The sequence below is a fragment of the Mercenaria mercenaria genome, chromosome 11 (assembly GCF_021730395.1).
Source record: "Mercenaria mercenaria strain notata chromosome 11, MADL_Memer_1, whole genome shotgun sequence".
Classification (NCBI taxonomy): domain Eukaryota; kingdom Metazoa; phylum Mollusca; class Bivalvia; order Venerida; family Veneridae; genus Mercenaria; species Mercenaria mercenaria.
The window spans coordinates 68429897-68445728 of NC_069371.1; positions in this window are offsets into that span (position 1 = coordinate 68429897).

Here is a 15832-nt window from a genome sequence, read left to right on the forward strand (position 1 = left end):
ACCGTGGGCATTTTACACACTTTAAGTAGATAAATGAATTATCGATTTATCAAATATAAACTTTCTCATATCCGTTACCACAGTATATTTTTGAGAAAAAATCGGTGACTAATCAACGTTTGACAGTGGAATTTTAATATTTGACAAAAAGTAAATTAAATAGCTGTTTAATATACAACTCCTGTCAATCAAATAATTTCCCCGTATTTAGATTAGACGACTGACAGTTTATAGACAGGTTTAATTTCAACGGCTATGCTGGATTATTCTCCAATTGATAAGATACGGCATGTGCTGCAGACTACACTAATTAAATGTAGGAAATTATTAATTTTTCTGCCAATATTTTTCGTATACCATAGGTCAGGGTTGTGCCTAATTATAATTATATTTTAATTAATTATATATAATCAACAAATTTGAAATAATTGGAAGTAATTATTAAGTGAGACAAAAACCAATTAAAACACTTGTAATTAATAAAGTACTGCTTCAGATTTGTCAATTATTGCCAATTAAAACTAGTTATTCTTAATCATCACCCTCATCTATTAGGGCTCAGGTGAAATTTCATACTGTAAAGTAATCTTGTTTTATACCTGTTGTGCTGTAAATAACATATTTTGTATTCTGTCATCACTTATAGCTTTAAGGCGCATTTATGGTCTGTATAAACTTTTATTATGGTTACCACACAAAATCTGTCATTTGCATTATTTTTTGGATATGTATGTGTGTGTGCTTATTATTGCAACTACTTATTACTTATGTATATTTAAGTACTTTTCCCGAAAAATTGTAATTAATTAATTATTTTATAAAATAAAAAGGCACAACTCTGCCATAGGTTTACCATGGTTCCTAGGTTCGTCATTGTATTTTGACTAAGCTCTGATGGATGAGAATGACAAGATGTGGATACCAAATCAAACCGAATATGCTTTTGTTTCATAGGCTTTGTGTTATGCTTTATATGCTATTCTTATAGATTTCATCGGAAAGTCATTTGATCAGGATTTTTGACTGAGTCATTTAAAGTCAACGCCGAAACAAGCACTACTTTTGTCCTTTAAATAAACACAATTCAGTTTAGCTTAAACATTTAATATTAAGTCTTTCATCACGATAAATGTAGCTACTGCACATCTGTACTAGTTACAGATATGTAGACAAACTATCTTTGGTAAATATAATATACAATTTATTATCACCTTTAAGACGAAGCTTTACACCAGAACATACAGAGAATTGAACGAGTGATACAGCGGGACCTACAGATGATATTTATGTATCAGCGAATCAAGGACATTTACATTATGTTACAGTATGGAAAAGCATAACTTATTAGCCTTTGAAATACTGGTGTCAGATATCATCTTGCTATGACTAAGCAAGTCTAATATTATACCTTATCTAATATGCTCCAGATGGTGTGTTACTGCAAAGGCCCAATATAATCGGCAGACAGATATCTCTTTTGCACAGACCAATATTTGAAAGAATGTCTTGCTGGCAAAACCGTCTTACTTAAAAGATTCATTTAGAGTCTGGCAATTAGATACGATTTCCAGTGTAGACAAAGTATGTTTGTCTTAAGTTAAGCATTGGTCATTGATTCAGTACTTTCTCATTGGAGTCTAAAATCAGCTACCTCCAATTACAAGACAGAAAGTAAAAGGAAACCTATCATATTTCGTTATCAAAATTAGAAATTGGCCACTGAAACAAAATGATAATATACGTGAAATAAAAAGTTTTAATCCTGTAGAAAAAGCACCCACACTCTTCTCTCATTGATAATGAGATAATATGTAAAGGGGAACTTTTAAACATGAGATAATTCAAACTGTAATATATGGACTTGCCGGCTAGAAATCTACTACTCACATCTCTCTCATTACAAGAACAATGAATGTAAGAAGACCAAGCGAGATGAAATCAAGCAGATATGATTAACGTCTGAGACTGACATATCTCTTACAATTTTATCCCACTTGCATTGATTCCATATAAATCAAATTAAAGTTAGAAGTGTGAGAAATGTGAATTGGCCGTTAACCAAAGCAGAAGGAAAATCAATTTTTAGTGCGAGATATCTCTTCTAAAATGATGAATAAAGCTCCTTTAGAAGCGTGTGAACAAACCTACATTATTGAATGGACCTTTTGTAATAACAGGAACATATTCTTATTTTGTTAAATTGAAATGAGAAAGAAATCTTGAAAATAAACATCACCAATTGTATTATAAGAGTGCACTACAGTTTTTAAAGCTATCATCCACAGTTAGGATGAAATTCGCCAATGTTCAAGTTAGGCATAGAATGTATAAAAATAAAAGTTATATATATTGGTAAAATGCAAGAAAAACGTAAGATTTCTGCCTATTTCAAAAGCGTAGAAACGATTTGCTACCTTCCGCACAAAATGTTTAGTTTCTTTTAAGAATATCTTGCAAAAATCGTATGCCAGTAAGTTTGTACGGCTAATGACATTCAGAGTACTCACTGTCTATTGATTCTTGAGATATTTTTTCTCCTAAAATGTGTGGTTAGTCCTTTTACTTTAAGACTAAAGACACTTCTGCAGTTTCTTGTATGAGAGATAGGCCGAAAAATTCCCAATAACTGAATTTGTTCAAACTTTGTATATGATCGCAGTTTCATGTTAGAAACAGAAAAATGCTAAAACCATCATAGGTCACTTTGTTTTTAATGAGTAATCTACCCTTAAAACTGGAATTTTCTTCAAATTTTCATATTCAAGGGCGAATGTTTTTGCAACTGAATTAGTACAAATTATAAGAGAATTTATACATTTGTTATGATGTAATTAATTTCGTGAATACCAACACTGATACCATTTGATATTTCTTTTGTCTATATTTAAAGCGTTCGTTCACAATTATACTTCCAGTAAATACATATGTAAAGAATTATTACTTGAAGTTTGTTATTAGATGACGCTACCATGTCAATATTATTTTTTGTAACCTGTCTATACTTATAACAGCCGTAGTGTCTTGCCAGACTTCTTAACAATATGACATTTTATGCAAAAATATGCACATTAAGATTAATTTGGTCAGACAAGTATTCCTTTTAGCAATACACCACCAACAGGAACATAAAAAAAGAAAAGATATTGATGTGTTGATTTGATGTTATTACGTAGTTTCATCAGACATGCATTCCATAAAATGAAAATTTCATTTCTTTTCACTCAGGAGTATATAAGCATAGCTCATATGATTCGAGGTCAGTGACCTTAACCACCCCTTTATAGCTTTACCAGTAGGTCAGGACGACAGTCCACAGACAGTTTAATTCATCAATGCAGTGCATTTGAAGGTTAAAGCTATATATTTGAATTCGAAATGTTTTGTTCCTGCTAATATTTTCATTTATCTAATCGTTTGCAAAAGGGCTTTTTCCGTACTTTCAAGTGTACAAATTCGTGAAGTATTCAAACTTAAAATTTCATCTTTAAACTGTATTTGTGATCACCTTAATGTTCCCAATAACTTGCTTAAGGAGTATGTTGACAGTCCCAGAGTAAATTTTTGCCTAAACGATCTTCCATTGCAGAAGTTGAAGAACGCTTTAAAATCATTGACAATGAATGCAATACAGTATTTTCCTTCTAAGTAGAGGCTATAATACCAAATGTCAGACACTAAATGTTTCCTTTTAAGGAAAAATTATTGCTTACGCTATTGATTTTGAAAATAATGAAGTGTAGGAAATAATCAACTTTTCTGCCAACATTTCTTACATACCATAGATCTACCATAGTACCTTGGACTCGTCTCGGGATTTTGACTACTAAGCTCTGATGGATGAGAATGCTGCCAATTAACATATATTAATAACTTGTAGAAATGTCTTTTTATTATGAAATTTCATTTAAATATTATAGTAAATGTATATGTGACAAATTATATATTAATATGAATTTGTCGATAGCACTTCCTTAAGCATTTGACATACTATAGGCTGATCACTACCAAATCTTATGTAAGTTTCCGCAGGTCCAGTCCAAATATAAATGGTGCTATTTTTCCTTTCCTAGGGCCTTTTCTCAATAGCAACATGTTTACTTTTACTCTACCGCGTTTCTGTTTGTATGTGTAGCATTCTATCGAAATCAGCATGTTCCTATCGTATGCTATGTAGAAATCGCAGCATAAGAATTTCATGTCTCGAAAAGAGACATTGAAAGAAACGAAAAGGAGTAAATTCAGCTGGTTGTATTTAACAAACTGTATTTTTCATTTAAAAAAGTGCACACCCCTTTTTCTTTTTCTATAGAAGCGATATCGTACTTCATGGGAATATAAGTCTCTGAAAATTTGATATGCTAGAAAATGTCGAAAAATTGCTATAAAGTAGGTTGATTTTATATGAAATAAAGAACATTTGAATTTAGTGGTGTTCAGCCTATACTAAGGTTGTCAATCATAACTACTTTTATTAATATCCAGAATATATAAACACTCGTCTGTCTTTGATTAAACCATAAATATACAGGGTAAAACGTTTAAAATAAGTTCATATCATCAACTGATTGTCAAATATCTTTTGTTAGATTTTAATCACCAGTTAGCTGAAGACGATATTTCTACTTTCAGTTAACGCCGACCATGTCAGTTTCTAGGCTGAGTTTTAAGATGGACACTTTTTCTCACGACGTCGTAATAGTTGAACATTATCAGTTTGCTGTTGAGAACATAATGAAGGTAAAATATATCTTGTCTGTGGAATTTTCTGAAGTGTGCCAGAAATTTTTATTCATTCAGAGAAAGTGGATTTATCAAATGGATTCAAAGAAATTATGCAAATTATACAAGAGAATCACTTTGACTTATATAATCGAGAACAATCTATACTGATGGCTTGTTTCGGGAAATTCATCCGTTTTAGTAATTGAAAACATTGGTATTCAGGAAATATAGACATTTAATATCAGGACACTCTGTCTAATATTGTTATATGTAGCGTTACTCAATTATCAATATATTTGTCATTATTGATTAGATGACAAGATTCATGTGTGGAATAATATTAGAGATAAATAGTTTTTAGTGTTTCTCCGTTTAGCATAAGCCAATCGTCGCAGCTCAATAAGCCATATTTCAGAGCCTTGTAGATCATGTAGTAACAGAAATGATACTTCATCTAAGCGGGCGCAAGGTACTGCGAGGGTGTTGCATCGAGAATGTCAAATCAAATCGAGTCTACATTTGTTCAATAGGCAGCGTGCTATGATTTGTATGGTCTTCTTATAGATTTGATTGGAAAGTCATTTGATCAGGATTTTCAAATGAGTCATTTAAAGTCATCGCCGCTAGGGGCGCTACTTTTGTCTTTTAATTGAACACATTTCAGTTTAAACATTTAATATATGTAATTATCCTTTCACTACGATAAATGCACATACATTTAGGGTCAGGACACCCAAACCCACCCTACTCTCCTCTGCCCCTGTCTAAGTTCAGAAAATATTTTTTAACATTTTAACATGTATTGAGCATAGGTGACGATCATAAGATGCATAGAGTAGGATTTCAGTGTGTTTAAGAAAATGTAAAATTACCATTAATGCTCTTGATATAAGAAGACTTGCAACTGTAAAATTGACACTAAAAGACAGTACCGGTAGTCGATTTAGCTTTTAAATTAGAACCCACCTATTAATCCCTGGTATCAATCGGCGATTATGTAACCATTCTGTCAAATGGCACCGGTCCTGACAAATGACGTTCGGGTTTCGACGAGAAATCAATAATTATCGATCAATCTTTCTTGTATGGAACACTTACCTGCTTTGCACTGCGAAAATCCTACGCAGGTACCAAACTTGGACTGTTTCATAGGAAGTGATGACCCTCCGGTATATAATAGTCGTATGCGTATTTATTTTTTTACCGGGTTTATGATACGCACATTACAAAGCTGGGTTCAAGCGGTTAGTAAGTGTTCCCAGTGTCAGCTTCACTGTTGCCAGTCTTCTTATATTAAGAGCATTGATGGTCAAAATGCATTTTTAAAACACGCTGAAATCCTACACTATGCATCTTATGATCGTCACCTATGCTCAATACATTTTAAAATGCTAATAATATTCGCTAAACTTAGGCAGGGGCGGAGAAGAGTGTGGTGGGTGGGGGTGTCCTGACCCCAAGTGTATGTGCATTCATTGTGATGAAAGGCTTAATATTAAATGTTTAAACTGAATTGTGTTCAATTAAAAGACAAAAAAAGCGATGACTTTAAATGACTCATTTTATATCTAATGTTATGCCTTATCTAATATGCATCAGTGTTGCTGCAAAGGCCCAATATGATCGGCAGACACAAACCTCTTTGTGCAGACCAATATTTGAGAGAATTCTTGCTTGCAAAACCGTCTTACTTAAAAGATACATTTAGCATCTGGCGTTCAGATACGATCTCCGGTGTAGACAAAGTACTTTTGTCTAAAGTCTACTGCTGAGAGTCTATTTGTTTGTGAAACATGCGTATTATATAGCACTGGCCATTAATTCACTACTTTATCATTGGTGTCTAAAATCAGCTTCCTCCGATTACAAGACAGAAAGTAAAAGGAAACCATTGCTATCTTACTTCGTTATCCAAATTAGGTAACGGCCATTGAAAAACAAAATGATAAAATACGTGAAAAAATGACAAGTCTTAATCCTGTAGAATAAAAACAACACCCACACTCTTGTCTCATTGATAATGAGATAATATGTAAAAAGGAACTTATAGGTATAACATGGGGTTATTCAACTGTAATATATGGACTTGCTGGCTAGACATCTACTACTTACATAAACAATTCATGTAGGAAGACCAAGAGAGATGAAATCAGGCATATATGATTAACGTCCGAGACGGACATATCTCGGGCAATGTTATCCCACTTGCATTGATTCCATATAAATCAAATTAAAGTTAGAAGTGTGAGAAATGTGAATTGGTCAGTAACCAAAGCAGAAGGAAAATCAATTATCAGTGCGAGGTATCTCTTCTAAAATGATGAATAAAGCTCTTTTGCAAGCGTTGCAAACCTACATTATTTAATGGACCTTTTGTAATAACAGAAATATGTTCTTATTTTGTTAGATTGAAATGTGAAAGAAATAAACATTAAAAATTGTATTATAACAGTGCAGTACAGTTTTTAAAGCTATCATCTACAGTTAGGATGAAATTCGTTTTTTCCCAAAATTTGGTATAGAATGTATGAAAATGAAAGTTATATATATTGTTAAAATTCAAGAAAAATGTAAAATTTCTGTCTTCTTTCCAAAGCTATGCAACGATTTGCTACCTTTTGCACAATAGTTTTAGTTATTTTAAGAATATCTTGCAAAAATTGTATGTCAATAAGTTTGTACCCCTTATGACTTTCAGAGTACTCTGTCTATAAATTTTTGAGATATTTTTTTTTCGCCCACAATGTGTGGTAAGTCCTTTTACTTTTAAGATTAAAGACACTTGCTGCTTTTTCTTGTATAAGAGATGGGGCAAAAATTTCCTAATAATAGAATTTGTTCAATTTTTTTTTAATTTAAATTTAGGATTTTTTTTACCCACAACTGTAGCGTCCTTAATACGAATATAGAGCATTATTGTAGTATAGGAACAGACAATGGTAAATACTGTAGAAATGAAAACAAAATGCTTTTCAGCTGCTTCACTGCCACCAACTTTATCATTAGTCTACTGTTCAGACTGAGCCAAATTTCTTCTACACATCGAAATATATAAAAGATAATTTTTCGCAGACAACAAGTCAAAACAAGTCTCGTTTGCAATTTTATAGAGTCTGCCTGTGGTATTAAGATAGATTTAAAGTGTAAAAGGGCAATTGACATCAAATGAGCCGTGCCATGAGAAAACCATTACAGTGGCTTTGCAGCCAGCATGGATCCAGACCAGCCTGCGCATCCACGCAGTCTGGTCAGGATCCATGCTGTTCGCTTTCAAAGCCTATTGCAATGAGAGAAACCGTAAGCGAACAGCATGGATCCTGACTAGACTGCGTGGATGCGCAGGCTGTCTGGTCTGTGTTGGTTTTCTCATGGTACGGCTCAAATATGTAAGAAAGGAGACATATACTGTAAATAAAAACGGAAAGGAGTCATAAGGTCATGCAATATTCCTATTGATGCCGGTAAAATAGTAACACGTTATGATTCGACTTTTATGAAAACGTTTTCTGTTTGGTACTCAGACCTTCTACAAATGGACGCTACTGGTTTTAGTGTGCATAATGAGCCAGTTGGTAGACTTCATTATATGCACTTGAAAAAGGTTCCTTTCAGACTCAGCTCTTTTGTCTCCTGTCCTGTCTAGCTGTGTCCTGAATGATATTTGTCTTGTGCTGCCTTCTAAATGCGTATATGCTTTGTTAATTTTGTTTTATATATAGTACATATGAATCATTTCTACACATAGAGTTTTCAATCATTTTGATGGTTACAATCAAAGCCTCATTAGGATCATTTTCAGGATTTTATTAAATGCCACAGCAGCAGTGTTAATGTGCGGTTTGACGCTGTTAAAAGTCTCCCAGTACTTTGACTCAGTGTTGTTATATTTTCCGGCTCTTTTGGATAATGAAGTGCATTCAATGTCCCTATGATAGAATTAAGACAAATACGTCACAACAATTTAGACAAATCACAAAATTAAGAGCAATTAATCGAATCAGTTTGTCTTAAAATCTTAACACTTACACGTCTTCTTTAAGGAATAAATAAGAATTGTAAACGATGTTAAAATGGATCACAAAGCTGCCATTCCATTCAACAAGTGTATAAATAAATAGATAGGATTTGTATCTTAATCGTGTTATTTTTTTAGTGCATTGCTCAACGTCTTAACAGTTTGGACAAATCGCATAACTGATCGCAAATAATCGGAATAATTTGGTCTGAAAAGCTTGACACTTATACGTCTTCTTTAAGGGATAAATTGATAGACATTAAGATTGATCATGACGCTGCCGTTCCGCCCAACAATCAAGTAAAAGTAAACAAACAGAGGCCATTATTTTCTTACACCTTTTCTTCAAGAGATGAAAGTGATATTATAATGCGTTTGTTCCGCGAAATTTTAATGATTGTTGTACATGTATTGTGTTTTATTACACTAGACGGTAGAAGTGTTACCGTTATCTGTTATAATTTGTTGACGAAAACACATGATGTATTATTGCACAAGTGATGTTTTTATACAGTTTGTAAGATAAACCTGTTATAGAGAACCCAAGATGCTTTTACAAATAGCATGTGTTAGTAATGAACCAAATGTGTAACAGACACAGATTGTCAAACATATCGCATGGACAACAATGATAAAAATGATATTTTTTCAATGATTTTGTCATGAAATGTGCATAATTGTCTAATGTTTTACCGGATCTTATGTTTGGAATTATTGTTCAAAATAGGACATTTTGTAAGGATATATTAAATATTGTCTTTCGTTAACAATAGATGAAATCAGTTTGATTTGATGTGCTGAATTTCCTGAATACCAGCACAGAATATCATTTTATGTTTCTGTTTTTCTATATTTAAATTGCTCTTGCACAGTTATTATAAAGTTTATCAAACTGGTGGCAAAATGTTTTCAGTAAGTATGTAAAGATTATTAATCCAGTTTGTTATTGGATGAAGCTACCATGTCAACATTTTTTTGTAAATTGCGTTGTAATTGTAAGTTACGGTATTGTCTTGTCAGACTTCTTAACTATATGTCTTTGAAATTTACAGCAGCTGTGATATGATTTTCTTGTACATCTTATTTCAGTGACAATACATTTTACTTTAAACACAACTTGAGTATAAGTACAATGTGGATGATGCATTCCTGTATTAACATAAATTAAACCTGAATTTTAAAAGGTGCTTCGTATTTTTAGAAATGTCCGGACACAATATTTAACATTTGGCTCAATGGACAGACGAATAGACAGATCATTTGTTTTTGTTATGGTAAAAGGGCAATTTCATCATATTAAATGGAAGTCTCATGTTCAAATAGCCTCATGAATGTTGTTAAAACGTTTGATTTCAGTTAGTTTCATATTCTTCTTTAAAGATAAGTTTGGCGCATTTAAACGAAACAGAGATATATATTCTAGTAAAATTACATGGGAGATTTCTAAATATATTTTACGTTTGGTTAGTGTCATAAATAATTAGAAGTAAGTCTGGTTTTGGACATGCAGATGTATTGAACAATTAACATGGGTTCTATCTGTCTCAGTACTAGTATATTACTCTATTGTCTCAACGCTATGTAACGTTGGCCAAAATGGAAACAATTAAGAGACTGTATCTACTTTTTGATTTATTACAATATGACAAATAGTAAGAAAATGTATAATACGATGTCTGGGGTTTGTTCCGCTGCTTAGTCATATCCTCTGAATGAAATGATAAAAAGTGATTTTCATGAAGCCAAACATATCATTTCATGTATAAGGGGCGGTTTACAACTTTACATATTCCAAAAACGCGCTATACACTAAGTCTTTATCTATAAATTTTTCCTTAGCATAGAAAGAATCTTACAGTTTAAGTAATCACACTTAATGCATCTGATGAAATGTTGAAAAAGAACATATAACATGCTTTATTTACAAATGAAATGCATGAAGTAAATTTTCAATTTTTTTTCAATCTATTGCTTAGAACTATTTTCCATGGCAATTCAATATATCAAATATAGAAGACGTCTATTTCAATCTATTTTACAAAGATGCATAATGAACAGACAGGAAACTAGTTATATTTGTATTTATATAATAAAATAAAATACTTTTTACGCTCAGAAACGTCAATACGTATCTCACGAGACAACAAAGCAATGGAAGAAAATACATTACCATAGTTGTAAAACAACTTGAACTGAGAAGTACGCATGCTACTGAAGTTAAGTATTATTTCACCTTGTAACTATTGACCTCTTTATGTTCAATCGTAAGAAATGAACATGTACACATGCGTTCAGTATTTAGTAGCACCTGAGTCGTGCTCCTACCTTCGTAACGCCTTAATATGTATTTTAACCGAGCCTCTCTTATGTCCGAGGTAATGGAATATATGAGAAAATACTGTCAAGTAAATGAATAGTACGAGTGCCAGTTATAATCAAAATCCGTCTGGCTATGAATATACAATGCATAAGAAATGTCAATTTTGGAAACTATATTTATTGTAACACAACTAACCAGTTCCATGTCTCATTTCAAAAGGCGAAGAACTATAACTAATTGGCCAGTATCAGCTTATTACAATGACACACAAATATAAATTCATCCTAAAATATTAAAAATTAAAACGATTACCAAGCATATTTCGATCGAGACTTTTTGTAATGGACTATAAACCGACATTTTAGAAAAAAGGTCCTTCACTAAACAAAGTATGTTTGTACTTAAGATAAGCTTATACTAAGTAATTTTTTTTTGAGTTATTCCCATCAATATTGTATAAAAAATGTTTACATTTATTAATAGTGAAGTTGAAACGAAAAAGCGTTCCTGTCAGATTATGATGTTAATCCAATCTGCTGATTCTTTTTTTTTTCTTATTGCTGCTCAAATTGATAATACAGGCGCAGTGTGTATCATTGGGTACAACACAGTATTACAGAGCTTTACTTATGTCTAAGTATTAAAGATAGCAAATACCTACTAGCTCCATTTCTTTTAAAGACCCACCATAACCTATTGTCCTACATTTTCCTCTTACATGAACTTTATGAAAATCATTCTTATAATACTGGTATAATTAAGCTATACTACAAGATGACAGTTGTACAATATAATTTATGCTCTCCCAGAATTAATGTGTTTTTTCAAAACCTCATCTGTAAACCTATTCACTCAATCTTTTTTTAGTACAGTTTTAGAAACACAGATAGATAACTATCTTTCTACTTAATAATCAAATAGTGTGCATATTGCTTCATTCAATCAATCAAATGTTTAGACATTAAACACAATGTCTTCGCTTACTATCAATTTGCTACTAGATACTGGTTTTTTACCGGTTTTTTTTTTCTCGTACAAATACGTATAATTGCCATCATGGAAATACAAAACAATGCAATATATAGCTTTCAAAGATATATTTACATTAAATGGAAACAGCAAATAGCAGATCAGGACGACAATCCACAGATAAATTAGTTCATTAATGCAGTTCATTGAATGATTATACAATATATTTGAATTCAAAATGTTTTGTCCAGTAACCAAGTAAACAATACTGATTATACCGGTATTAAGCCAACGCACATACTACTCAACATACTTAAACCTTCCAGAATTTTTTTTTATGCAATACCAAACATGTTATGTTTGATTGTTATACTAATTTCGACATTTACACTGTCTGTCAGAAATTATTTAAAATCAAACAACCATATCTGTGATATTCCTAAATCCAAAAATGAGGTATGGATTTCAATAAAAGACAAGTTGGAATTGTTTTGAAGTCGCGAATATTGGCGGAAAAATAGCGAGTAGCATTCAACCCAAATTACTAGGTCAAACTGATGACTGATGACTCAGAGATACATGTATTTCGTGAAAATCATAACCGTATTATATAAAGTTACTGTGTTTTGTACACTATAGCATCGGATCGGATGTAGAAATCAACCTTATTCGAGAGATATTTACCTATTTGTTGCAAAAATATCTTGAGTGTTTTTCCATTCTTTTAAGAGTAGTATCCAATTTTTTAAACTCTTCAAATTTCCACTTAAACCACATTTTTGTTCACCTAAATGTATCCAGTAATTTGCTTTAGCAACATATTGTTGACAGTCCCAGATTAAAGTTTGGCCTAAAATGTTCCATTTCATAACTTAAACACCGCTGTCAACTTGAAGTCATTCATAATGGATGCAATACAGTATTTGTTCTTCTTAGCAGAGGCTATAACACCAAATGTCAGACACTAAATGTTTTCTTTTTAAGGAAAGATTATTGCTTACACCATCGATTTTGAAATACTGTTGTCTGTAGGAAAAAGACATCAGCCGGAAATTTTACGCCATTGAAATGGCTTCATGCTCTATTCCAAATATTTACTATTTGCTTTGTTTAGTAGTTTCAGTTTCGTATTATATTCCTCATTTAATTTCAACCTTCATAAACTAAATAAGGCATATTCAGTTTTAAGCCGGACACTTCAAAACAGCTGTAATGATATTTGTACGGTAATTTGGCATTTGCTTAAACATATTTTACTCAAAAGACCAAAAAATCTTAAATTTGTTTTTGTGATAAACATTTCAAGCTGATAATGCGAACAAAATGTCCCTCGTAATAACATTTAAGATTTGAGTTTCTGATACCTATTCAACATCTATTCAATGGACAAAGCCTCAAGATCAAAACATTTCAGCCGAACATTTCTGTTTCCAGGATCCGTATATCTGAACGAAATGATTTACGTATAAATAAAGTTAAACATTCTAAATCCCTTAATTTGTGACCCATTCCTGGAGCTGAATTCCACGAATTAATTTGATAGTAAATCAGTTCGACTGTGAATAGTTTTAGTCCCCAGTGGTGCTTTCTGAGTCATGTCCACCGTGTTGCTTCATTCGTTCGTTTTATCCTCTTTTGCTCTATGTTTAAAATTGTCTGTGTAATTTTGTGTTTGTTTCAAGTATTCACATCATCCAAGGATGCAATGCTACATGTTTTAAGGACTGAATATATGAACGAAAATGTTTAAACACTTGAATTATTCTGAAATTAAGCAATTAAAACTAATTCAACTGATTTGCTAAAGTCAATTGCAGGTGGTAAAAGAAACATTCATTAAAGAAACGAATTACCGAATTCACACTCGGAAAACAACGTTTTATTGTTAATTGACTACAATACTTGTAAGTTATTTGTAAGCATAAACGTGTTCTAGTTATGCGAGTCATAGGTTTAATATTACAAATCATACATGTCCTAGCCTTTCATATGTAAGTTTACAAAATTACCCAGTGTTGCATCGAATGACCAGAAAATGTTCGGTTGTGTTATTTTTCTCCACTTCAGATAAAGATTCCCCAAGAACATTGAAAACAATGCCACTTGCTGTAAAACCCGTCTTCAACAAATTGACACGTTAGTGTAAAACATAGCAGACGATATACTTCGTATACTTATTAAAAATATTCACTTCACTGTTATGAAAACATTGTAAAAGTTGCAGAAGCGGAAAACACGCAAAAAGTTGAGAGGCGAAAACGGACGGACTGAAAACGGTCAATCATTATTGTTAACATAAAACAGACTGTCAAATCAGGACTGTCAAATACGACCTAGTTTACTCAATAGACCAAGTGCGTTTTTTTTGTAATACCGCTAGTGAGCACTTGACCTTGGTATGAATAGAATAAACAATAGAGGGAGCAGTTAGATGAAAATTATCGACAGAATCTGGAACTGCCCACTGGCATATAAACATACACATGATAAAATGTACACACGATACAATACATATAGAAAATGGAGGCAATGGAAGTGGCAGTTATTTTTTGTAAAAGACATTAATGGTTAACGCGCGTTTGGGACATGTCAGCCTCAAAGTTATCCTAAATTCAAGTAAAACCACAAAACAGCCGTATGTAACTTCATTATCACACTAGAAATAGTTTACTGGTAAAATATGCCAAATACCAACGTCTATGTTTGTGGAAATGTATAGTGTTTGCATTTCATACCTCATCTATAATACATTTCTTGACAAGCTAATTTTCTATATAACTACTCCTTAAAAGAGGCTGAATTATCCAAACATCAGAAGAAACCAAAAATATCTTATCTTCTGTCATACTAAAATACTAACTTACTCTGCATTTCGAAACCAGAAACTGATATTTCTCTTGCAGATGATCAGGATAGGTCGTGTTATAAGTTAATTAAGTGTCATCTACAGTCTAATTAACAGATATTTAACTGATATTACTAAATTCAATGAACATGCACAATAAGAGATACAGTGTAATCGTGTATTGTTCATCAACATGTTTGTCTCAAAAACATGTATGTCGAATGTTTTCAATGTGTATGCTTTATAACATCAGCATCATGACTGAAAGCGTATACCAGAATTAAAATCCACAATTAATTTTTGTGACACATGCCTGGGGAAACTACAAGTAGTAATGTAACACTAGTAGATAGCATGGCGTCTGAAAATAATAATCTGACATGTGAGCTTCGAAGTCATTAGAATTATCCCTCGTGCAAGGTAAATTCCATCTGGAGATTTCTAAATCGGTAATAAGTTAAGACTTAAAATTAGCTAGGAAGAAGTACTCGCCATCGCTTTTAAGTATAGACCTCGACTACACACATAACTAGTTCGTGATAGCTATCATGACAGTTGTCCAGTCAAAGCTTGATTCAAACAAAACATAAATTTCGACTTGCAGTTAACTAATCTGAGTCTTGCAAGCCAAAGCTTGATTCAAATGAAAAGAAAACTAATTGTCTAAAACGACACATATAATTTAAAATAGTTACAGAGAACAATCTAAGATGACCGCTGTTTCGGGATTAATCAGTTAAATTTATTGAATGCATCAGTATTCAGGAAATATAGAACTTTAATACCAAGGCACCCAGTCTAATATTGTTTTGTCTAGTTTACTTAGTTATCAATATATTTGTTACTTACTATATCTATTAGATGACATGGGCTATGTGTGGAATAGTAATAGAGGTACGGGATCGTAGCGATTTTCTTCCCAAACATAAGCCAATCGTCGCCACATTTTAGCAGCCATATT